The sequence below is a fragment of the Patagioenas fasciata genome, chromosome 1, assembly GCF_037038585.1.
Source record: "Patagioenas fasciata isolate bPatFas1 chromosome 1, bPatFas1.hap1, whole genome shotgun sequence".
Taxonomy (NCBI): domain Eukaryota; kingdom Metazoa; phylum Chordata; class Aves; order Columbiformes; family Columbidae; genus Patagioenas; species Patagioenas fasciata.
This window is the reverse complement of record NC_092520.1, coordinates 93,691,058-93,717,469: the sequence shown is the minus strand read 5'-3', so window position 1 is coordinate 93,717,469 and position 26,412 is coordinate 93,691,058. Positions and strand designations below refer to the sequence as shown.

The window sequence follows — 26,412 nt, the reverse complement described above, 5'->3', positions numbered from 1 at the left end:
TTTTCCTGCTACCCCCTCCATACTGAAGAACTCTGATGACAAATAAAATAGCAATAGGTTATCAGACACAAGGACACTGCGTATCTAAAGGGTCCATTTGTAAAAGCAGCATTATTAAACTCTCCAGTAAAAATAAACTATTAAAAAAACCTCTGCTTAAATACTGCACACTGGAGATGAAGATAAGTTTGGATTACATGTTTCCCTCACCTCTCCAATGCCTCAAAAGCACCAAAGGTGAGATGACCTCTGTTGCCAGCTGTCTCCCAGCAGCTGATGAGCTGGGGACCAGTGGTGCCTCCCTGCTGTGGGCAATGCCCCGAGGCGGCTCTTGGTTTCCAGGAGGCTGCCTTGCAGGGCCTGAAACAACACAGCGGCGATCAGGGAAGCCGAAGGAGATGGGAGAAAGTTGCCTTGATGTTTAGGAATTCAAGAAATAGTATAATATGTTTTTCAGAAATGAAGGTCAGCTATTCATGGCCTTGCAACTAACTACTGCTACTTCTCCCACCTCCACCTGCAAAACCAGAGGTTTAAAAGCAGTTTCAAATCTTAATGGTTCTTCATGATTTTTTAAAAAATCACTCTCAGGGTAGCTATCCAACTGTTTCATTTACTAAATCATCTCAGGAAAAGCCTGATAAAGCCTAGTTTGTTTCCCAGGATTTGTACTTAAATAATAATAAAGACAGCAAGCTATTTGCATCAATATTGTAGATGTCAGTACTGAGCCCACTCAAGGTAACAGCAAACTCCCTTTCAATTTAACCTCACTGGGCCACTTGGCCATGCTTCTTTAGCACAGGTACACAAGCGAGTCAGTCATAAGCTACAGCAAACAGCGAATCAGGTTGCATCATTTTCCATTGGTGAGTAATAGACGGAAAATGTGAAATGTCATTACAGGGCTAGTTAACCATCTGGTAAAAGCTCCTGTATGAACACTGCAGATGAACTACATTGAAGTATTAAGGAAACATCAACTGAAGCTATTTAGCCCCTCCAGAGACCTATGCTTCACGCATGGTGGGCAGGTAATAATGTCCAATTATTCTGGAAACAACTAAACAAGTCACTGTAAAATTATCTCATGTGCACTGGATCCAACAGTAAGTATTTTTTAAAATATTCATCATTCATTCCAGGTAACAAAACAAATCAACTAATCAATCTCCAAGGAACTACCCATAAATCAAAAAGCCGTACAGAGAAGCTAGCAATTTTTCATTATTCCAGAAGTAATATTTTAAAGCTGACAAGCTGACAGGGTGGTCCAGGTCTGTGACATTATCACATCTGTGATGAAAACCCAAACTTTACACAATTACAGTAATAATTGTTAGAGTTACTCTAACAAGTTGTCACAAAACTTGTGGAACAACAAAGACTTTTTTTTTTTTTTTCAATCTACACTGACTTTACTTAGCAGATAAGTTATTAAAATCAAGTCTTGGCCAAATTAAAGGCATTTTGTTATTACCATACAGAGAAAAATCTCAGCTTGGCAGCCCCTTATGGTGATTAGCCACAGCCTTTCACAAAAGTCTTATCTTCTGAACAGAACTGTACATTCAGCATCTCTTTATTTCAGAGCAAGTTGATGTGAAAAGACTAGAAATACTTCAGTGAATGGCAAATCAAGTTGTAAATTTGAAGCTATCCTTCTCGTAAGTCGTGCACATTGTTTGATCACCTGATGGTGGTGATTGCTATCAAATAAAATAAAGTTGTCCATTGTATTCCATTCCTGCCTGCTGAGGATGTAGTTCAAGATTCTACCAATGCCACCTAACTGCCTACTGAAACAGGTAAAACCAGGGTCAACAAAGCTTCTGGTGTCATGCTGGATGCTCATCTTACCTCTTAAGCCACTCCTAACTGCTGCAATAACTTAAGGTATGAGCAAGAAAATCCTGAAAGTCCTTTAAACACACAGCCTAATTGTGCACAGTCTGGGGATGACCGGTTACACACACACACAATGAAGATTTAAAAGACAGCAGGCAAGGAAAAGAGCATAGAAACTAAAAGTCTGGTTCAACAAAGCAATGGTATTCAAACATATGGGTCTTCTTGTAGACATGCAATTTATCACTTTTTAATTTTTTTAATATTTTTTTTTAACTCGGAGCAAATACCAGTTGCATATACGGATGGTCTGGGAAAGGTTTGTGTTTTGGATAGTTCAGTTGAGGAGAAAATGTCATCCAGGCTTGTACTGCATCATAGTTTGTTGTATAGGGACTTGCAGCAGAGTGAGAAACTGCAAAAAGGAGGCTTTGAATATGGACCCTGAGCACATACAGCATTGCATACATGCAGAAACACCCCACAAGACAAGCCATCTCCCTGCGAGCGTTATGTATATCCATAGAGCACATATTATCCAGAGTGTGGGAATAATGTGTTTAGGAAACACTCTTTTGCCCTTTCTTGGCAAATGGTGTGACTGCAGCTAAGTATGGGATAGGGAGGTCACAAAAGTTTTGAGTGATATGAAGTGAAGGACTGAATGTCTGAATTACCTGCTGTTTTGCTCAGTTTGCTTAGTTCATCGACCAGGGAACTTCACATATATAAGACCTCAACATGGTGTTGAATCATATGCCCAGAAAGACTTGACTGACTGACTTGTCTGAAAGCTTCTGTATGCAGTGCTGTGGTTACACTTGGCTCTTAACTAGCTCAAATATTTGCTGACAAAAACTGGGGACAGGGCAAAGACTGTTACTTCTGCTGGCATTCAGAGACACACAAAAAAGAGCAAAGTGCTGCTTTTGCCTCTGGTCTTTTTATTTTGCCCCAAGTTTACTGTAAGATACAAGGGCCTATTTTCCTCATTTTTGTCCACTTTCTTCACCTGCTTCTCTCCCTCATCATCTTTTCTCATCTGTTAAAATAAAAAGGATTTGTAAGTTTCTACAAACTGTCTCTTTTAGAATTTTGATGCCAGAACACCAGAAGTTTAAAAAACCAAATTGCTATATATTCAGATGTGGCCACACAGCCTCTATTTTTGGACATTTATCCTCTCTATCCAAGCCTTTAAGCTTTGTTTACAGACTGAAATCATGTTGTGTTTCTCAGGCATCAGTTGCAAAGCGGAAGTCATTAGGTAGTAATACATTATCAATTGTCAAAAGAGACAACTTGCAAATTCACACACTCAAACTTCAATTCTGGTTCCCTCAACCTTTAGCAAATTCTAAGAACAAACACCATGGCACAACTCTACGTGTTTTAGAGACACCTTTTAAATCACAAAATGCTCCAAATGGCATACGACTCCATAGCCAAGAGCTTTGTACTGCTGAATTTGAAGAACTCTCAGAAATATTCTCCAAGTGAGTTTTGTTAAACTCTCAAACTGCAAATCTAAGTCTACATCTATGTTAGCAAGCACATGGCCTGATGAGAGTGGATTTATAGAGTGAAAAAATGGTGCTGAGTATCTGATGTGCAGATGATACATGCTTCAAGGGAATTTACTCCAGGCTAGTTTCAGTCTGGGCCCACAGACTGAATACGTAGGAATAATTGGAGAGCATTAAGACCAACACTGGAACACATTGTCTGGTTTCACTTAATCCAAAAGGAAACCAGTTTGTGTACTCAGAGACTGGTCTGTGCTGTGAGCCAAAGCATGTTAAGTGGCAATGATCAGGAGATCACTAATGTAGCTGCACCATAATTAAGTGTCAGTCTGATCTACCTGGAAGGTTCAAATTTACATATCCTAAGACAATTACTAGCAAATTTAGTCAGAATGGTTATATTTCTAGTCCTAAAGAAATCTCAGTGATAACCGAACTTGTCTCTGATTTGTCAAAATTTCCTGTCCCATTCTACAGATACTTTGATCAAAAATAAATTGGAAATTTCTGTGTGTCCTTGCAAAATTCCTGTATATATCAAACCTAATGACTGAGGACTAGAGAGAGAATTTGAGCCAAGTCATGGTTCATAACTCGATTTTGAGCCTGTTCCAGTAACACCACCCTGCCTCACGCCAGTTTGATTTAGAGATAGGCTTTGTGCCCGGCATCTAATTTTGTATATAATTACAGGTTTAATGTTTATACTATGGTCTTTGTAAAAGGAGGAACGTTCAAACTATGCCAACAGTCTGAATAGCTGCTTAGGTTGAGACTCAAACGCTTTAAAAAAACAAAAACAAAACCAGAAAAAGTGAATATAATAGATTAATACAGCTCAAACACGTTCAAGCTCCTTATCTGGTGCAGTACTGGCCCTTGGGCAGTGCAGGAAGCTGCCCTCTGTACAGACGTGTGCACAATGTTTAGATGGAAGTGGTAGACTGAGATTAGGATTGCCATAAAAGAGGCTTGATTTCAGCATGTAATGTGAGGATTATTAGCTATACCTCAGAGATGTGTTTTCTTTTTGGGATTCCTCTTCCATTGGCATACAGATTGCTGAAAGGCAGGAATTAGACTCTGCTAGTCAGCAGGACTGATTCTGCAGCTGCTTTGACTCCCTTGCTTCCTTCATCCTCAGAAATCTTTAGCCATGCTGTGTAGGCTTGTCCTCAATAATAAACTGGTACTGCTGGAAAATTTCTGTACAAGATTCACAGAAAATGGACAAATAACTATCAGTTTTAGGCACAGCAATGCAATGATTACAGCATAACACCTTCATATGTGCCTATATCCCCTTGTGTAAGATAGCACTGATGATAAAGCTGGAACTACATTTCAGAATTATTCAATAACTTTTAAAAATAATCCAAAAAAGAACTGATTTTTTGCCTCAGAAGTCACTCGCAGAGGAGACTTCTGCATAGTCCTGATCACAAACTGTAACCAGATCAGTACCTGTGAAGATAATATAGAATAACATAGTGCTGCAATTCTTTGATCTAAAACTGAGATCAGTTCCAGCTTTCCTCTCATGTTCCTGTGTGCTACAGCTTGACTGGTTGTGTGTTTAACAGGCACTGCCAACCTTAACGGGCATTTTGACTTCTGAGACTGGTGATACACTTTATAGACTGGGTACTCTTCAGAAATTAAATTAGAAATTATTGTTTTTACTTTTCAAATAACATACAAATATATTAAATTATTTAAAAAATATATATAAGGTCTTCAACTGCAGATTTCTTCATAGTTTTAATACCCTGAGGCAACTCCTATTGATATAAAAGCTATTTTGCTAATAACTAACAGTCAGTTTGCCACTTCTTGTGGCAGGGGGAAAATGGTGGCTTAGTTACCACATGATTAAATATGCACTGCAGTCTGTAAACCTGTATTGCATCCCAGAACTCATAACTGTCATTATTAGCATACTGTTCAGTTTAGCTGCAAACGATGTTCTTCCATATTATTTGAGGTGTCTTTTTTTTTAAGAAATCATATTCTATAGAAAAACCATCGTTCAGATATTGTCATCCAAGTCAACTTCTAAGCTTGATGTTCTGCTCCTATTAGAAAAAGGAAACGTCTTTTTAGCTAAAGTTGTTGGTGCACTGTACAAGCACAAGGAGACACACCACACAGCTGAGAACACATTTTGCACTGAGTCACGTAAGTTTTTTCTCAGCTGCAGGGCTTGGGATTGCTCCTGACTTCAGACTCTAGGAAAATCCTTGACTAGACTTTTACACCACCCAGAGTCAGGTGAGATCAAGGTCTCATCAATCTTGCCCACACCCGGCTTCTAGGAGAAAACTTGGCTGTGTAAGGCAAAGGAGAACTGTGGTGCAGCACAGACAGGTCTCTTGGCACTCCACAATGGCACAGAGCCTAAATACAATGAGAAAACCATTTTAGGAGTTGTACCTAATAGGAATGTGGAAAATGAGTGGGGAGATGTCTGTGTACAGCTCTAACCTTTCCCTGAGGAAAATAATGGTATGGAGAACAAGCTCAGGAAGGTAAAACCAGAAGAAATATCAAACAATATTTACCTCTCAGAGCAGTAAATGCTTAAAGTGTACAAGATTGGGCACAAGGGCTCACGCTGGAAAAATTAAGCCAGTGAGATGCTCATGCCAGTAGTCTTCTGAATGAAAAGTCACCTCCTTGTGCTGCTCTCCTGTCTTCTGATCATCCTCCTGACAACCGTACACTCTCCCAGATGTGGTGCAACTACTGTCTGTGTTCCCCAGCAGCTGCCTGGCAGGACCCTCTGCAGGACTGAGTGTTGCTGAAGCCCAGCAGCTGCCTTGCCCCACTCCCTTCTCATTCTGTTTCCAGTCCCCAAACCACAAGAAACCACTTTACACAAGCTGCAAGCAAGGAGAAGACTGGACTGCGCACACAGTGCTCCTTAGGATGCAAGGGTAAGGGCAGACGGAGAGACAAAATCAGAGCAACTTCGGCACTTCGCAGGTAGAAAAGGACCTGTACCATTCACTCTTTTTGAGAAAATGTTAATCGAAGAGTTTTATTTTGGTGTTCTCCCTCTCCATATCTGTTACAAATAAATAAAGAAATGTAATGGGGTAACATAGGTGACGGTTTCTTCTTCGTACGTTGAAACTTAGAAGAGCCCAACATTTTAATTTTAAAAGTTTATTCAAAGCATTTAACCAGCCCAACTACTTCACTGCTGTCACCCATATGACTGTGACAATGCCACACGGCCATGGACAGCTGTAGTCACAGGCCACTAATGGCATGTTATAAAAATCCATTTTTGCAACAAAATATATCTGGTAACAAAATGTTCAGAGCTTATTACATATGTGTGTGTAAAAGCTCACACAGAATGACATATTTTCCTTCAGTTTTCACTGTCACAAGACCCTTTTCTTTTACCTAACTGAAAGTAGCTGCATATTAATAACTTTATCAAATGCAGGTCAGAGGTGACATTAAGGAATTATTTGCAAGTGATGCTTGGAGCTAGTAGAAAAAACAAAAGGATTTGGAAGGAGTCAATCAATGGACATCTGTGAAGATTATTTGGCTGTTCTGGAGCAAGAGAGACATCTCAGAGTGAAAGGAGCTATTTCTACTCCCTGTTAACTACGTATGTGCTGCACACCTCATTGAGCTTGCCTGCTTTATAACTGGTTACAACACTATAAAACCACAAACAAATCACACACTCCTCCCATTTTTGTGTACATGTGTGAGAGATCAGGGTTCTTCACCTGGGACTTATCAAGGATAAGAGGGTCATTAGGGGCAGTCAACATGGCTTCACCAAGGGGAAGTCCTGTTTGACCAACCTCATCACCTTTTATGAAGATATAACGAGGTGGATAGATGATGGCAGGGCGGATGATGTGGTCTACCTTGGCTTCAGTTAAGCATTTGACACAGTCTCCCACAGCATTCTCATAGCTAAACTGAGGAAATGTGATCTGGATGATCAGGTAGTGAGGTGGACTGCGAACTGGGTGAAGGAAAGAAGCCAGAGAGTTGTGGTCAATGGGGCAGAGTCCGGTTTGAGGCCTGTATCTAGTGGAGTGCCTCAAAGGTCGGTGCTGGGGCCAGTACTGTGCAATATATTCATCAATGACTTGGATGAGGGACTAGAGTGTACTCTCAGCAAGTTTGCTCATGACACGAAGCTGGGAGGAGTGGCTGACACACCAGAAGGCTGTGCTGCCATCCAGCGAGACCTGGACAGGCTGGAGAGCTGGGTGGGGAAAAATTTAATGAAATATAACAAGGGCAAATGTAGAGTCTTACATCTGGGCCGGAATAACCCCAGGTTCCAGTATAAGTTGCGGAATGATCCATTAGAGAGCAGTGTAGGGGAAAGGGACCTGAGGATCCTGGTGGACAGCAGGATGACCATGAGCCAGCACTGTGCCCTTGTGGCCAAGAGGGCCAATGGCATCCTCGGGTGTATTAGAAGGGGGGTGGTTAGTAGGTCGAGAGAGGTTCTCCTTCCTCTCTATTCTGCCCTGATGAGACCACACCTGGAATATTGTGTCCAGTTCTGGGCCCCTCAGTTCAAGAAGGACAGGGAACTGCTGGAGAGAGTCCAGCATAGGGCAACCAAGATGATTAAGGGAGTGGAGCATCTCCCTTATGAGGAAAGACCGAGCAAGCTGGGTCTCTTTAGTCTGGAGAAGAGGAGACTGAGGGGTGACCTTATTAATGTTTATAAATATACAAAGAGTGAGTGTCATGAGGATGGAGCCAGGCTCTTCTCGGTGACGAACAATGGTAGGACAAGGGGTAATGGGTTTAAACTGGAACATAAGAGGTTCCACTTAAACTTGAGAAGAAACTTCTTCTCAGTGAGGGTAACGGAGCACTGAAACAGGCTGACCAGGGAGGTTGTGGAGTCTCCTTCTCTGGAGACATTCAAAACCCGCCTGGACACCTTCCTGTGTAACCTCATCTAGGTGTTCCTGCTCCAGCAGGGGGATTGGACTAGATGATCTTTCGAGGTCCCTTCCAATCCCTAACATTCTGTGATTCTGTGATTCTATGACTCATGTAAACAAAGATTTTTCAAATCTTCTTGAACTAACTGAAGTGGTGGTTGACAAGAGCAGATTAAAACGTGGTGCTGTACAAGGCTTGTCAATCATATTCTTTCTAAGATAGTGCAATATGGTAGTTCCAAGAAGCACTTCAGAGACAGCATAAGTGGAAGTTAGCAGTGATGCATTAGCTGTCCATTTTAAAGTAAATTACTCCAAATTAAATAGTGGGAAATTCTGGGGGAAATAAAAATCTCTTAGCTCGTTACAGGGAGTTAAATCCTGGATGGACATCGGAGAACATGAGCAGAGAGCTTATGGGTAAGTTCTGCTCCATTTCTCACTTCTTCTCTGCTGATGGCATTAAACATGTTGCATGTCACTCCCATAAACAGTTACGTCAAAGATTTTTAAGAGCAGCTGTTCCCATGTGCATGTGCACTCTCCCTTCCCAAATTTCACAGGCTCAGACGGCACAGCAGCACAGGCAGCACTCAACTGGAGCTCCTTGTTCAAGGCACAAGCCTACCAGGTGAGGAGCACTAGCTCTCTCCCAGCCATTGTCCTCAGGCAACATAGACCACTGCAAACCACTTGGTTTCAGTGGGTTTCCACTTTCAAAACAAATAAACTGAACGTATGACAGGAGACTACTGCTCTCGTGCAATGTCTAAGTTTCTCCAGGAGAACACATCTTCTAGCTAGGCCTCCAGTCAAAGATGCAGGCCAAAGAGTTTCAAATAAAGTTGCTTCAAACCTGGAACCCGGATATTTGTGCTTCAGCCATTACAAGATCCTCTGCTCTCCAGTAGCTTTCCTGAGCAGCCCCATCACTGGCTAACTTGGCACTCCACAGGGCTATAAAATTCCTCCATTCTCCATTTTAACCTCCTTTCTTGGCAAAAGCTGGAATTGGTTTCAGAAGCAGAACATTTAATTTTGGCAGCAACCCAAGGACAATTCATGAGAAGTCAGCTGAGCTTGGGTCTCAAAGCTATCATCGCTTAGCAGCATCTAGTGAGGCGCAGCAGTCAATTTGCCTTGGTCACAAAAGCTTTAGTCCTTTCACACAGTGAAAAATACTACTGTGGTTTCTCCTGCTTGACTTTGTCCATTCTTGACCATACTAACAACTATGATTTATTGTTATAATTATTCATAACTATAACAATATCTGCTGTTTCACAGACATTGTGAGTCAACATCTATAGTCTATATAGTTCGTAGGATTCCTCTGCATGAAAATCCTCCCCCCCAAAATGACGTCACAGCAACACTAGGAACAAGAAGTATTATTGTATTGTATTAATTTTGCGGCAATATGATGGTGGATTGCTGTGGCTAACAATACACACATACAAAGGGTTTCAGAGTCCAAAAAAAATGAACATATCAGTCTTATGATGGGCAGAAGAAAGTTTCCAAGCTGCATGGAAATAACATGTTTTAATAAGATATGTTAGGGAATTATTATTTCCTAATGTCCTATATGTTTCAGAGTACAGTAACTTGTATGTTTCTAGAATAGGTGGTCATACACTTCTGCTGTTTCCTGAAACAGAAAGCTTTAAATCCAAATTTAGGGACATAAAAGAAAAAAAAGAAGACTGTTAGATCATCTAATCCATTCCCTGCCAACCCAGAAATGTTCCCCAGGTTTGCTAGTGGTTTGTCTATTGCACTACTCAGTGAGTCAGGCAGTGGGACCTAGTGCATCACCTTGGGGAGACTCTTGCATGGTTCAGTAAGACTAGTCAGCTAAGAAATTTTTCTTAATATTGTTTTATGTAATGATGAGATCAATAGGGTGGATATCTGGCTTACCCTAGTAAGACCTGTTGCTGGGTTCCCTGCTGCATTTCAGTTTTAATTTACATCCTCTAATCTGCTTTACATTGAACAGCACTGTGCTTCCCTTAAAAAAAAAATCTCATGCTAGCTCTGTACATCCATCACAGAATAAATAAAATAGATAAATGTTCAAATACCTGACCTACTTGTTCAGGCTTTATGAAGGCTCTGCCAAACTTGCAGTTCAGATGTATATCAAACATCTGAAGGAGGCATACTCTCTTGCCTCATCACCTACAATGGTTTGTTCTGGATTTTTTTATTAAATACTAAACCTCAGGAATATTAATATTCTTTGCAAGAGACAGTCCCTTGAAACAGTATAGCAAGTAGATTTTTATAGATCTGCCAAGACTTGATGATATAGTGGCAGTGGGATTTTTTTATTTTTTAAAAATAAATCAAGAGTGAAACGTCTGTGACTGAGAAAGGCTCAGAACATGGAATCAGGAAAGCTCCAACAGCTGTGAGCACGGACAGAGAGGCCGGGTGACTCTGAACTCACATCTGGATTCAATGTTGGGCTGATGCCTCTCTTTGGAATGATTTGCACCAAACGCATCAGGCCGAAACATCCATGACCTTTCTGGGGAGGCAGGGATAGGGAGCTTAATGGCTAATGCGAAGACCTGCCTTTTGCAGACTGGGCGTTTCCTAAAGGATGTTTAGTGCTGACAGCATTCGCAAAACAGAGTGGAAATTAATAGCCTCATGTTCAAGAAGAATATTGAATAAGTCATTTAATAAATGCTTCATGATGATGCAGCCTGGCGGTAAACAAACAAGTTTCCAATTCAGATACTGATGTCTGCACATGCCCAAGGCAGTTTAATGCTTCAGCCTCATTTTCTTTAGGAAGGGGTACACACCTATGAGACTCAACCAGGCAAAGGCATCACCAGGTCCATACACACCCATTTGACAGCCCTGACTTCAGATTCATGAAGGTGTGAACGCGAGACTGCCCAAGATTCTTTCCCTGAAAAACTGCAGAACTCCAGGACAGGAGAGCTCAGCCCTGGGTCCGGGCCTGGGAGGGCTGTGCCCTGCAGCCCCGGCCACAGCCCCAGCCCCAGCCCCATTCCCCACCCCAACCTCAGCCTCAGCCCCAATCCCCACCCCAACCTCAGTCACAACTCCAGCCTCAGCCCCAACCTCAGCCCCAGCCCCAGCTCCAGCTCCAACCTCAGTCCCAGCCCCAGCCCCAGCTGCAACCCCAACCCCAGCCTCAGGTCCAGGTTCAGCCCCAGCCCCACCGCCCAGGGGCGCCGGCGGGTGTGGGCAGGGCCGTGGGCGGAGGGCGGGTTCTGCGGCCGGAGCAGCGGCTACGGAACCGGCAGATCACACTGACATCTAGTGGGTATTTGGGAAAGTACTTGGTTGTCTTCTGTACATGCAAGAATTCGAAAAAAGTACGAAGAAGCGTTTTACAGACCACTCATTTTCGTACATCAGGAGGATGTCTGAAAAGGGCTCTTGAAATCTGCGCTGAGCCACTTGTCTTTATTGCTCTCACTCCGCAATGCATTGCTGTCTGGCGAGAGAGCATCCAACCCCAACTTTGCACGGTTTTGAGGCCGGGTGAAATTCTCATCATGTTTCCCTCCTCGCCAGTTTGCCTTGCTAGCCCCAACAAGTAGAAGTTGCAAGGTATTCCATAGTGGAGGAGAAAGTGTAGTTTTCATTTTTTTTTGAGGAGATAAAGTGTTTTCCAAGATGAGAAATGTTAACTGTGTCTACATAGCTCCTGGGTGCCTTCCAGTGCTTTTTGGGCTGGGAGCTGTTACATTCACCAAAATCCAATCCTACAGCACAGGCCATTTTGTTTTCTCCCATTTAGGGTACGTATTTAAGAATTAGGGGTTAGAATAAAAGAAAACCTTTATTCCCAAAGGATATTCATCATTCTACCAATAGTGTTTCATAAGCGCCGATGTGAGATTGACCTTCACCACAGCTTTCCACAGAAGCAGCTCCCAAAGGGAGGAAGATTGCCCTATATCACCAAATAATTTGCAGCCTTTCTCCTCCTTCCACTCCATCCCCATCATATCCAGCTCTCAGAACACCAAGACAAATGGAAAGTCTGGAGGAGAATATTTATACTCACCCAAGGTGCGGTTTCTGAAACAGCTCTGGCATTAGCAGAGACGATGATGATCCTCCTCCTTGCCCCAGCTCTATTTTGGTCACAGTTCCCACCTACTTTCCAGATGCAGTCAACAAGTCCCCTTTTGGGTCTGAGAGGGAAAAGACAACTCCAAAAGCTAGAGCCAACTCAACATACCTTCCCGCAATAGGAAGTACCTCCCTGTAGAGAAATGCATCAAGAGAAAGGAACAAGGGAAAACAGACGTAAAATATTTTCAGTTACATACTCCTAATATGACTTTCTTCCCTAGTTTAGCTCCATTCCTTCAAGTTCGTGTTACAAAAATACAGGAATTGGATTTGAGAGAGAGTGGGATAGGAAAACCAATTACCCACCCTGGTCTGACACTTAAGTCTGAACCCTCACAGTGGAAAGCATACTGCTGTAGGTAAAACAGGGAGCTAATGATGTATATTAGACTGAAGAGACCCCATATTAGCCAGTCATGCCCAGCTGCACTGTTGTCTCCATCTCAGTGACCACCACTCCAAAACTCACAGGCTCTTTGTCTCTAGGAGACTGTAAATACTCAGCTGAACTCGATGCTCCCATTCCAGCATTGCATCCTCCACCAAACATTTAGGCACGTTCTGTTTCCTGATACCTCTTCTCCTATGATAAATTTAGACAGCTTGGATCATGTATTACCAGCTGGTTTCTGACACAAGTCTCCTCCTAAGCAAAGGATCTGCCTATGGCATTTGTATGTGGGAAGATGTGTTTCTAATTCCTGCTTTCAAGGTCTCCTTGAGCACTGCCTTCTGGTAGTTATTGGGCTTGTCCTCTGCAGCATCTCCCAGTGGTCCATGTCAGATGATATGAGAGAGTCCTGTAGGACACCATCTGATGCAGACGGCGGATCAGCTCTTCACTTAGCATACAGCAGGACAGCCTTACTGGGTGAGTATGTCACTCCCTGCTGGTGGCTTTCCAGCAGTGGGTATACTGTTTCCCTCTGCGACGCGGTACCTCTCAGCTCTAATCAAGTATGTGATGGTATTACCCTTTAGCACTTGTAGCCCACCAGGGATTATCACCATAAGCTTCTGTGTCGACGTTTCTGAAGTATGTAGAGGCAAGTTGCCGGGATGTCAGAGGGCTGTACAGAAAGCGTAAGTCACTGCGGTGGAAAACAGGCACTTCTTGTCTTTCCTATTAAATGCGTGGATGAGAGAGAACGAATAACAAAGCTTACTTGTTGTGTTTTCCTAAGCAAGGCATATAAAGCTGATTATTTGTAGAATGAAATATGTAAGCTTAACCTATGTACCTGTCAGGAATTTTTTAATCAGCCAGAGTTTAAAAAAATTTCAGCTCCTGCATGAATTGAGGTTATAAGAGTAGTGTGTTTATTTAGTCCCGTTCCAATGAAGATTTTCCCTACCCCAAGCTGCTAATAAGTAGGAACAAAGTTGGGGCAACACCATGTTTTCAGAAGGTATGAGACTTCGGGGAGGGAGGTGTGGAGAGTGATTTTAGGATGTTTTATTTTCGCCTAATGGAAAACAGAGTTTATTCTAGCCCACTGTGAACACAAAGGGCTGCTTTAGCTGTTTGGCGTTGTTCCTGTTGTTTGTAACTAAATAGCACTAGCAGATGAAATCTTTTGATACCTTATTGATTGCTTCTGAACAGCTTCCCTTCCATGACTGCAGAAGTCAACATCAGAAGTTTACACAGAATTTTAGGTCCAGTATTGAAAGGCTCAGATTTTAAAGAAGGAAAGAAAAAGAAAAACACATTGTCCTCTGCATCAAAATGAAAATCAGGGCAAAGATGCACAGATGTGCAAAGTTTCATTTTCCAGCAATTGTCACATAGTATTTACATTATTTCTGTAGAAGCTTCAGTTTCTGGAGCTCATGTTCTTGTTCACTTTGTATCATATGTTGCCAAAGGTCCATGGAGCTTTCAAGCTTTTGGATGTGTGCAGACAGTTCTGACTAGCAGAAACAATTTGAAAGGAGCCAGAAAAACGATTCACACACTCCTCCTGAATACATATTGAACACCTTTGCCAAGCACTAACCTAAACAGAGCCAGCCTGTAATAAAGCCCAAGAACTTATTAATTCGCAGAGTGCAGAGGCAGGTGCTATGAGTCTGCTACTTCTGCAGTTGTGGCTTGTGCTCATCTTGTGATAACTTTTCCTATTCTCATTTAACTGTTAATGTAAAACTTACCTTTCAAATACACAGTGATGAAGTGAGTTGTAATTATCAAGAGAACTCAAGAACCAAGGATATTAAATTCACACTCTTGAGCTACAAAAAACTTCCTACCTTTCTACAGTTATTACAGAAGCCAGTGAAGGGGAATAGGGACATTTACCTTATTAAGATCCAGTGGCCTACATTTTTGCTTGAGGGAAGTGCTGATGCAGTAACCTGAACCCCATCCCATTATTTTCCTAGCTCTCTGCCAGTGCAGTCTATTCCATATAACAGCTTGGTGGTGCGTGTTGCTGAGCTCACTGCTTGCATTCACACAGCAATAAACCTCAGAGTGGTGGTGGCACAGAGAGACATGCACAAACCCTTCTCCATTGGGAGAAGTTTCCATTTTTCCTGTCCAGCTGAAATTCCACTCACAGGAGTGGGGTGTTTATTTGTGAGAGAGGGCAATGTATCCTGTATAAAAGTTCAGGCAAAAAGTCCCATATAAGAAGCAAGCAGAATGTGGAAGGATTTAGATACAGGATAAAAATTGTAAAACTGGCTTTAATATTGCTATTATGCTTCCATGGGAGAGAGAGTATATGTTAACATTTTTAAATTAGAGACAAACACAATACAAAGGTAAGCCTCTGAGAGATAACCACATCTCTCTCCTTTCTACTCAGACTACATTTCTTTTTAAAGTAATAATAAGCTTCCTTCACTTAAAGAACATCAGTGCTCAATGGCATCTCAGTTCCTGGGTTGTATACATAATTATATGATTGAAACAGCAAATTTCATCAGTAAGGCTGCATTTGTCTATTACAATCATCATCCGTTAGATCATTGTTTGGTATAAACCTATGACCTGGATGTTACTTTTCCCATATAGTAGCGTGGAGCAATAGGGACCGCGTTTGAAATACATAGAAGTTCTGTTCCCCTGAGGGCTATGCTGTCACTTTGCTTATCCACTACTTCCTCCACGTTAATTTTGAATTTATCAGTCAACTTCAACTAGACTTGAGAGAGCAGAAGCCTCTGAGATGTCAGGTTCCTAAGCATTTCATGAAAAAAAAAGCAGTTAGACAAAGAAAATTTGCCCTGTGAATGCAGAACTACATTTACTAAACAGCACAGAGACAACTCAGGGATTCTCAGTGCTCCACAGGAAACCAGTTTTTTGGGCCCACTTCTTACTAAAATGGAAGTATTTGCAGCTCACCCGGTTACAGGCCAAGCATTCTCTGCAAAGTGAAGGATGAAAGTGTCCTGTGAGACGAGAGGTCTTGAGAGTAGCAGAAATCCAGCCTCATAGGAGCCCACCTAGACCTGTACAGGACATTCAAAGGGAGATGGGTGCTGGACATAAGTGCCAACTCATATGCCTGTTTCTCAAAAAACCTCAGCTTCCTAAGAAACAAAAGTACCATAGGTTGTTATTTACAAAAAAAAATCCTCCAAACAACCCAATAAATTTCCTTGGACTTAGCCCATTTAATTTCCACCAAAGAAGTAAGCTTTTGTGCAGAGCACAAAAGAAATCTTTTCTGTTCCAGATTCTTCTGGGAAGAACAAAAAGCAAACATTATCCAGCAGAAAAGAACTGGACAACCAATACTATACAGACAAGAGCTTTCACTCCAGCTACAAGGCAGCTTGGTTATGCTCAGTTAAGGCAGCCACAGCTGGAAGACTGGGGAACTTCAAAACTTCTGCTTTAACTGAAGACTTTACAAAGAAAAGTAAGTAAATGGTATAATTCTCCACACAGCCTATATTGTCCCTCCACTAACTCTCCTTTCCTCAAGTATAGGAAGACTAAGTTTCAACCTACTTCTCCCCACTCTCTTCTGCATTTAAATTCCCACTGAGGCAGAGCTGAGGACTCTCCCCACTCCATCTTAGAAATCTAAACAGGTGGGGAAACCTCTCTTCACGTGCTTGTTGTCTTGCCTCTAATTCTTTGAAGGCTGCAAGGTCTGTAACAAAGTTAAGAACATTCGAACTTCATTTCTGATGGCTCCCATGTTGCATCTAATCTTCTTGCAGTACTATCTATGGAAATTCTTGGTGTGGGCTAAAAACACCTGCTGCAAACTTGAAGTTTTCTGTTTAGTATCAAATTTTCAAGATTGTGCTAAATTCTGTAGAAATAGAACATTTGATTATCAGTGCATGTATTAATGTGCACATGTAAAATCAATGTATGTGATATGAAATGTGTGTGGTTAAAGTTATTTACGAAGATAGTGTTAGTGGAAGTATTTATAAAAACTCACTATCATTACAAACCTGGATAAAGGGTGCAAGATGAAAAAGACTTGAACCAGCTAGATCCTGCACAGAGGTCTTTAATTCCTTTCACTGTTAGTCTCAGAAGAAAGTAGGGGAAATAAAACCAAACCCACTATTTCTATTCATCCCCCAGGATATAACACATCACAAGCTTGAGTGAGAGCTATTATTCCCTGCCTCTCCTTTAACAGTTAGTAGGTGTTGCCACAAATCTCTGTGTTTGACTGATGAGGTAAAGACAGCTTTTCAATCTTCAGTCCATATTGCTTGACTTTTACAGCTTTAAAAATTATGTCAATGTTGCTTTTGCAGTATAATATTTTTGTATTTCTCCTTGAGTGTATTCTAAGTTTGTTTAAAGATAAAAGAGACGATTATTAATTTGTGTGAAAGAAAAGGCAGATCCTTAAATCCTTTCCTGCTGGAAAATAAGGTGAGGTGCGTGCTTAGCAGTGGTGGTAGTTAAGAGGTTTCTCATATTCCTCCTTTTCCCAGGAGGAAGAAGGTGATTTGTAAAAGCCCTTATTCTATAGAAGGATCTGCTTACAGTGTTTGAGGACATGAATTCTATCCCAGGTTGTGAGTTTTAGCCTTGTCGTAAAGATTACCCTAATTAGGACTACTTATCACCGCCATGCTGCTATAGTACAATAAGGTGTTTATGAAGAACTGGTCTGAAGCCCCCATTTGCAATACTCAACAATCAACAAAATATTGCTATTAGTTACATAAAACCCAGAAAAATGTTGAATATTATTCAGCTGGAACATGATCCATTCGCTATCCATTCAGCCAGATAATCAGGCCTTATAGCAAATTGCCTTGTTCTCTTTCCTATGGTGTGTTTTCGGATGCCATACAGATGCCAGTTGTTGAGAAGTGGAGCTTTCCAAAATTGTTCTGAACAAGAAAATTAGATGCTGAAGGCAACAGTGCCTTTCCTGCTGGCTTCAGCAAGAACAGACTATATGAAAAAGCTGCTGCTGGAACCCGACTTGACACAGATGACTTCTATTATATTACCCACTACTGGTGTGTGTCCAGCAGACTCCAGCTTGTGCTATGGTCCTCAGACATATGCAGTGGTGTGCTGTGCTTATTGCAGCCTTAAGCCTGGCATTTTTGTTTTGCTGACAGTGAGACATTTCTTATAATTGTAATAATCTTTCCCGGTTATTGAATTCAAAGCGATGTTCACTATTAAGCAATGGGATTTGTAGCTTTTCTCACCAGGTGACATTCTGTCCATCCTTGCAGTAAGTATAATTTTTATGGGAGAATTAACCATATGCTGCTGTTTCGTTTAATCTTGTAAGTTCTTTGGCTTAGTGTGGCATCTCTGCTCTGCCTTTAAGGAAAGCTCTGCAGTTGTTGCTTTTGTGATATAGTGGTCCTTTGGGGGAGCTCTTTCAAAAAGCAAGGCGTCCTGTCTTCTGCCTCAGTCTCGAGTTAAATGTTGGGCAGATCTACACAGACATAACTTAGTATTTGGGTTGAATTTCCTACAAAAGATTTGCCCGTAATCCGTTTGTAACCATTTCTAGTTACAAAATGAAGTTTATAGCTCATATGAAACAAGCTGTAGAAAGAAAATACTCAGGTTCTGTGACACTGGCTGCTCTCCTTGTTTCTCTCCCAGCACCATCTCTTTCCTCCCAGAGAGTAACTGCAAGAAAGCTACCATGGGTTTCCACCAGCTGGGAACTGAATGTGGGTTGCTGCTTGTAAGACAGCTCTACTCACTTCTGTAGCATCAATGTGCACTCCTTGATGGGAAACCAACCCAGAAGGTCCCAGCTTTTGCTATGTTACCATGCTAGTTTCAGTTTGTTTTTTGTATAGCAAAATATTGGTCTGTAACAATAAATACAGCAGAAGAAATTTTGTCTGCTCCTCATTGAATTAAAATGAGTTTTTTTAATGGATTGCAAAAGAGGGTTTAGGACAAATGTGGAGCATGACAACATGCACTGTATGAAATGCGGGTCACTTCAATCAGTCTCAGGGCTTAGATTAAAGAGTAAAATTCTGCTTTCTTGAACTGTAGGGTGGGTCCCTTTGACTATTGACATGAGTAAGACAAGAAGACTTGATTGTCAAAACAAATTCATTGTTCAGATCTAAACCACTTCTTAGAAGGTTCTTGAAAGATTTTTTGAACACACTGTTAAGAAAAGTACAGTGTAAAATCAGAGGATGACATTTATACAGCAGGAGAAATACACTGAGTTTGATCTTCCATACTAGCCTTATCTAGGAGAGATTAGCACTTACTGTTTCTACCTTGCCATTTTGCAGAATGGTAAACCCCTATTTTTCAGGTTCATACAAGCGTCTGATCAAAACACCTTTCTGATAGGAACCCTGGAAACATATCCTGTTGGTTTTACAGTCTGTTCTTTACATTTCTCTCTACTCAGTTTGAGCTATGGGAATGGTGATACTTTTGTCTCTGTTGGTTTTCAAGATGCTTCAAATTCAGCATGTTATACAAGGAAAAGACTCTGAGAAAGAGGCAAAAAGAGATGTGTGAGTCATGGGGAACAGCTACAAAAAGGAACTGGGGAAGAGGGAGAACATCTTTGCAGGCAAAATGTGTTTCACACCCCTTGAACTCTTGCCCTCCATCCCCTATATTGCTGCACATCTCCCTTCCCTGCCTCTCTGCTTCAGGAACTTCATGCTTCTTCCTTGTGACAAAGGCTCTGTGTCCTATCACATTCCCTTTTCACCCCCATACAGTAGATTTCATTATTCCTTATCCCAGTATTGTTTCCTTCATATCTGAGTTCTACAGTCCTCATCTACAAGGAGCTTTATTTTCTTTTAATCACTTCTTCTCAATATGAGGAGTTGTGTGCCGTTATGTATTCATCCACAATGCCTTCAGTCAAATCTCCAGATAATAGAAAAGGAAAAAAAGAAAGTTTTAATTTAAGGAAAACAAGAACAGAATTTGCTGTATGTCTACTGGAGTTTTTATGGAATATATGCTGTTTAAATATGCAGTGAGAGTCACACTGTGAATATTTCTACTGAATCCTGCCATATGGACTATTATGGAAAGGTTGTAGCTCCTACAGTATTTAACTATTTTGGAAAAATTATCCCCTGTCTTCTGGGACACTTCCACACAAAGGACCTTTTTTTTTTATATCTCAGCATGAAGCAGAGAAGCCAAGTAAACTACTGAACCCTCCACAGTGGGGCTGTGAGTCAGCTCCAGGGAGAATCTAATCAGCAACCTGTCATCTTGCCTGAGGATGGGAGAGCTTTCAATTTCTTCATCTCTTCACAGGAAAAGTGTCCATCACTTGGTTTCTGATACCAAGCACAACGCAGGGAAATGGGATACTAAGTTCTTGTTTCTGATTAAACCACATTCCTTTCTGAAGTTGAGCCCAGGAACTGGGAACACCTCTTCCCTACACATAAGATTTGTGCACTTTAGACTCTCAGAGTCCCTTGTGTATAAATGTTTCAGAAATATACAAAAGATATAGGACCTCAAGCAACAGCACTGAAAAAAAAAAAAAAAAAAGAAAGATAAAGGATTCTAAATCTCTTTTGGTACTTTGGAAAATGTTAACTGCTGTCCTTTCTGATCATAGTGAGAGGAAGAAGGAAGAAAGATGGACTGTGAGCCACACTCAGACCATTTCAAGGTTTTACAGCTGAAAGACAAGATCCTTGAAGGCAGTTATTTAACTGGACCAGGAGGCCAGAGGGTTGCAGAGGACTGGTGTGAAGTGCTTTCTTTGGCATGTCCAGTTCAGGAGACAGGTCTCATGAACTAGTTACAGGTTCTGAGTGCCTTTTTGTGGTTAACTCCAGCTTGAGAATGTATTGCTTGCAATAGTCTAACTAGAAGGTGATGAAAGCATAGTTTACTCAGCCAAGTTCCACATTCAGATGTGAGGGGCACTGTTTCCTGGCTGGTTTCAGATGAAATTAGGTGTTCCTGTTGTTATTTTGGTTTCCTGAAACAGAAGGAGCAATAGGAATCTTAGGTCCACATTCATCTCAGCTGCAAGAGGGCCAGTCCTTCCAGCAGAGATGAAACCACAGCTCCTGCAGACCTGTTGGTTTCTCCTGTTTCTGGTACACCCAATTGCTTTCTCCCAGTTATTCTCCAAAAAAGACTTTGTTGCATCTGGTTTTCAACTTTTTTCAGACTGCAGACAGCTAGAAAAAGTGTTTCCAGGTCATGAGAAAGACGGAAGACTAAGACTACTGGGATAGTGGTGACCCATAACTCACGGTGTCTTGTTCTCCTGGCTCACGGTTTGACACAGCCGACAAACAGGAGGAGGGTGATGAGACTCTGAAGAATTTTGCAGCTAAAGGTCTGAGAGAAAATCAAGAGACATAGGAATTACTTTGCCTGAGTCTATTGTGAGACCTCTGAGATGGCATATATGCTCAGTCCCTGGTGTCAGATTGCCCCGTTCTGGAAAAGGCACCTGTTTCTCTGGACTGGGTCAGTCCAACCGGTTGGCTTCCTTCTAGTGCCAGTGTAGACCTCTTGCTTGCTGCTGAGGTCCTGCCAGCTCCTATAGGCTGTATGTCACAGATCCTTGATAACGCAGCACATTTCAGCAGCTTTTCAAATTGTTGATTGCAGATTGTTGTCAGCAGTTTTTCTCTGAAATGAACCTTACACAGTTTTTGACACTTATGGAAACAGTCATCACTCGGTTAGTTTAGTCACTGCAAGACAGTACTGATGAATTTGAAATCTGGTCTGTTTCTGGCATTTCAGAGTAATTTGTGATGCCTTTCACTCACACCATACTAAATATAGAGTATCTTCCTATCAAGACACTAGTATCCTACAGCTGAGCTCTTGTGGTGGAGATTCAAATGATATCCTTCCCTGGGTTCAGAAGACCTCCCATGTTGAAAAGATAGGTAGAGTAAATGCAAACAAGTAGAGCGACAAGTATATATCTGTGTTGTGTTGATTAGAAGAGAACGCAATTTGAAAGCGTTAGTTCTAGTATTACTAACTTGGTTATTTTCAATTCTGAGCTCTTGCTGGAAAGACATGTATTAGATGTGTCATGAGAGTCTTTTTTTTTGTGGTTTTTTTTTTGTGTTTTTTTTTTAATGTCTGTAAAATTTGCAAATGTTGTACGGGCCCTTATTTACTTTGCAATTATCCTGCAAGAGCAGTGCTTGGTCTCTTGGTCACGTTTTTCAGTTACTGTAATTCTCTTTTGGTAGGCTTCCCAGATAGTGGAAGACACAGCTGCACAGTCTCAAAATGCAATGGGCAGCCACTGTCACAGTACAAAGTCTTGCTTTGCTCTTGGTGCTGAAATCTGAGACCACATCGTGGAGCCTGTCCTGAAGGCTTGCTGCCAGCGTGTGGCCGAGAAGATTTGGGCTTAAATTCATGCCCTCAGAAGGGGTCTCAGATCTGTCTGGAAAAGTTTCCTCTGAATGAAGTGGGAAAAGTGGGAATCTTCTCCAAGCACTCCTCCCCGTCTACTGCGTGACCAAACATCCTTGTACCCCCATTTGTCCTTTTGTATGACATGGATCATACTATCTACCTTCTTCTGTAAATCTCTGAGATCAAGAATTGGCTGTAGGCAGGTAGAGAACAAATATCATTGCATTCGCTGGGGTAAACACAGAAAGCCTCCCCTACAGCAAATGTGCCTCAGTTCTCCTTGGGCTGGGGGAGCAGGTATATGCCCCTGTGTTCTCACAGCTCCTATGCCCAGCCTCACTTACAAAACCTTTCCTTGTCATCACAGTATGCTGTGTTCCACACAGTGGCTATCAAAACCCATTTCTGCTCACCTGACAACATCGTTTTTAAAATGAGTAAGACTGAAGAATTTATATTCCCAAACAAACAGTAGTAAAAGCTTTTACTGACCTACTGCCACTTGCCCGAGGACCTGGAAGTGAGCTACAAATTGCATGTCACTCAATGAGCCATTATAGATTCCGCAGGCACCCTTCTGCGGGTGAGAACTCTCCTGTGCTGCTGACAGTGATGGAGAGATTGCAACCAGCTCCTTTTGCATAGGCCTGGGGATGCTGACTAGGAGGCAAAACTGAGTCTCAGCTGTCCCCAGGCTTTGCTGAGCTGTTTGCCTCTGGAGAGTTGATGACAATTTTTCTTATTTGCTCAAAGAGGGAAAGAAAGGCCTGCCCTTGTGTAGTGGTCTCTCCTTTAGGACCCACAAAGTGCCCAGTGCCCCCGACTCCTATTGCTTTCAGCAGGTGCTCAACAATTTATAAGTGACGTGGCCTGCTACACCATAAGACTTGCTTAAATTCGGTCTATTCATCCTTGAGTTTATATTCATTTCCTTTAACTGCTTAAAAAATGGTGCCATTTTGTTGATCTATCCTGTTTTATATTGGCAGCAAGTATAACACTTTCTGCATGTGACTCTCACTGGGTTTGTGTCCTGAAGCCAGCCAGGGGTAAGGAGAAGTTTGTTTTATTTTCTCACAGGTGTGCCTCTCTCTGTGGTTTCCCTCTGCAAATGAGCTCCATGGTAATGAAAATCTAGTCAAGTAACATCCTTCTTGAGTTTTTGCTTTTAGCATATTTTTAGTATAGTTTGTTGTTTGTTGTTTTTTGGTTTTTTTCTCTTTTCCAAGAAGTGATTTCAACATCTGGTACTCCCAGGACCAAAGTGGATTGCTCTACAGCTGAAATAGAACAGTATAATAACAGAGGTTTGAAGTTCAGATTGCTTTCATGGTGTGCCCAGAAGCAAGTTTTGCAAGTGTAATTATTGTCAGATAATTTTTCATTTTATTTACCTTTTTCCCCATATCACTGATTGTCAATAAGGACCATTAGGTGCAAGGGAAAATAACTTGTACTCTATTAAAAGAGCAATAACTGAATGGTGATATACAAAGATGTGGCTGGTGAGGTTTCAGGTTTGTTTTTCAGCGGAAGTTACACAATTCCAGAAGTTTGAATTTGTCATTTACTTTTTGTCTCAGAAGTCAGAGTATTCAGCCTAAGAATATGTAGTTTTTACAAACAGAATTTATAGAAATAACATACATCTTTTTTAATACAATGATTGGTAATAAACCCAGACCTCCAGCATTTTAAAGATTTATGTAAAGCCTTGGTACCAGTGACTCTAAAATGATTTAGAGACCGGCAACACAGGATCAGATTCTGCTTCTGTTCCTCAGCATGAGTCATTTTTTTACTTCGACTCAAGTCTTTTGAGGCTAATTTGCAATTAGATAAAGCTCCGTGTGAGAAAGAGCAGCAGAGCTGGACCCTGAGTCACCTGGCAGTTAGCAAAAAAATTGAAAAATGCCAGAGACACCTGAAATTTTCACTGAAGGCCGGTGGTCACCAACAAATAGTTATTTTAGTGGTAACACTGAGTCTTGGCTTCACTAGCCTTTTACTACTTAAAGTAAACAGTTACTTGCCAGGTTATTATTATCTTGGCACTTGACGTAAAAAAAAAAAAAAAAAAAAGAAAAAAGAAAAAAAGTAGTTTTCCATCTTTCTTAAAGCTGTGTATACATTTATTGAATTAAAGCATTTATTAAACATATGGGGTCAGATTCTCAACAGGCATTAAATAACTTCCTTCTGTTGCCAAGTACTCTTGCTTGTTATGTTTTATTATGTTGAGAACTTTGGGTTGCATAGGTAGAAAATGGTGGGAAATTTGTATAGGCAGAAATGCACTATGAAAAGCCAAACCATTTTGTATCTCCTGGTATCATATAGATCTGAACCTTGTGGGTTTGGATTGCCCTCACAGTTGCTTCTATATTGTAAGATCATGACCAACACAGAGATGCTAAATAGGGATTGACTATCCTAATATTGGAAGAAAGGGTCATACAATGAAACTAGGATACAGAAGGTTCAAAACATTAAGGAGAAAAAAGAGTGCTTTACCCTCTGCCACAGGGCAGTTGATATTAAATGCTTGCATGGGTCAAAAAATAATTGGACAAAATAATGAAAGAAGTCATAAGGTGAAATACTAAGATAACATTCCATGGTCAAGAATCTGTGAATGTCAGCTTGCAGGGTCAATATTCTGGGAAATCAATGCTATATGCTTTTCCTATTTTTACTTTCTTTCCTAAACCTCAAATATTGGCACTGTTGGGGCAGACTACAGGAGTGGATAGATCTCTGATCTCACTCAATATAATTTTTCTTCCATTCCTACATGAAACACGTTTTTTGAGCCAAAAATGAGAAAAACTCACACAAAGAGACTGCTGTATATTGAGATACACACTTAAGCTATTAACTGGATCTAAACCATAACCCAAATCTCTCAAATTATATGTCTTCAGACATAGGATTTGGTGTGATCCCCTCACCAGACACATTGATGGTGCACAGAATTACTAGGTGTAGGGATATCCTGACTTCAGAATTCAGGCTGATTTAAGTTAGATTGGGTGTTTGCAGTATCTGGTAAAACTTTTCCATTCCACAGATAATCTCTTCTGATCTTCCGGAGAAGGGGGCAAAGCCTGGAGCCCCTCCTCAGCTTTCCTTATCCTGGCTCAACTTCCACTGAAACAAGACTTTTGCCCACATAAAAGCATTTTGGCTTTTTCCAGCAATGACAAATATCAGTAGTCAGACCATACTCCTGGTTGAATATAGGGTGCTATTAAGGCTAAAAACCAAGATGTTGCAATGAAAGAGTCCTGACTGTGTGACAGGGGTTCAGAAGCATGAGTTAACATGCACCACTGGTTGCTGGCACACCTTCTGCAGCTCAGGTGGACATCACCAAACAAAAAGAGCTGAAGATTGACGTCGTGAAATGCTGCCTTGTATCAAAATCTTCTACTAGCCTGAATTAAGTCTTTCACTCGTTCCTCTCTGAGTTTTCAGTCAGCTGAGGTCAGCTAGCATTCACCCTAGTGATCATGTCCTCTGAAAGGTTATTGTTGTCAACAGTAGTGAAATAATAATTTGACACCACTCAGAGTTAAAAATCTTGGCACAGGACTCATTCAAGTGAATGGTAACATCAGTGGGTGCTGAGTTCAGGACTGACAGTTTTCTACCTTCGTTGATTTGTCCCATTTGTGTAGTGAAACCCAGGTAGGTAAGTCAGAAAACATTTAGGGACAGATTCAGCTGTTAGCCACAGTAAGGTCACACAGATGTCAGTAAGAGGGTCTGGAGGCTTTTATTACTTTCCTCTCTTCGCAACAACTGCTTTTTTAAATGATTCACCAGCAACACAGCACACCACACTACACTGCTTTATCTATCAGCATCCAGACAAACTACTGCTACTGGGCAATCCTGGAGGATGATTGTATCATAGCATATATTAAGCCTAAGGAAAAGGAAGATAAATATGTGTGTGTGGAATCAGGCTTATATCCATATTCTTAATAAGGCTTTAAAGCAGTTGTGAAGAGTCAGAGAGTTCTCACGGAGAATCTGATATGTAACATTAAGAAAACTTGACCCTTTTACAGTACCTTGCATCCTGAGACCAAGCAGCTGCTGTGATCTTCACAGAATGCATGATATTCCAGTG

The 26,412-nt window shown here is 41.3% G+C and overlaps 1 protein-coding gene and 1 long non-coding RNA gene across 2 annotated transcripts in view; one reads left to right on the top strand and one right to left on the bottom strand.

Moving 5' to 3' along the window:
* Positions 1–213: 213 nt before the first annotated feature.
* LOC139827015 (uncharacterized) lies at positions 214–12,890 on the bottom strand. Its single transcript, XR_011737193.1, has 3 exons — positions 12,755–12,890; positions 12,378–12,578; positions 214–360 (listed from the first exon to the last, which is right to left on the bottom strand). It is a non-coding gene; the product is annotated as an uncharacterized lncRNA (long non-coding RNA).
* Positions 12,891–13,233: 343 nt separating this feature from the next.
* CLDN14 (claudin 14) overlaps positions 13,234–26,412 on the top strand; it is a 29,154-nt gene continuing 15,975 nt past the window's right edge. Inside the window, exons 1-2 of the mRNA XM_065852769.2 lie at positions 13,234–13,319; positions 16,138–16,323. The gene's annotated coding sequence lies outside the window, so the exon portion shown is untranslated. The remainder of the gene's footprint in view (positions 13,320–16,137; positions 16,324–26,412) is intronic.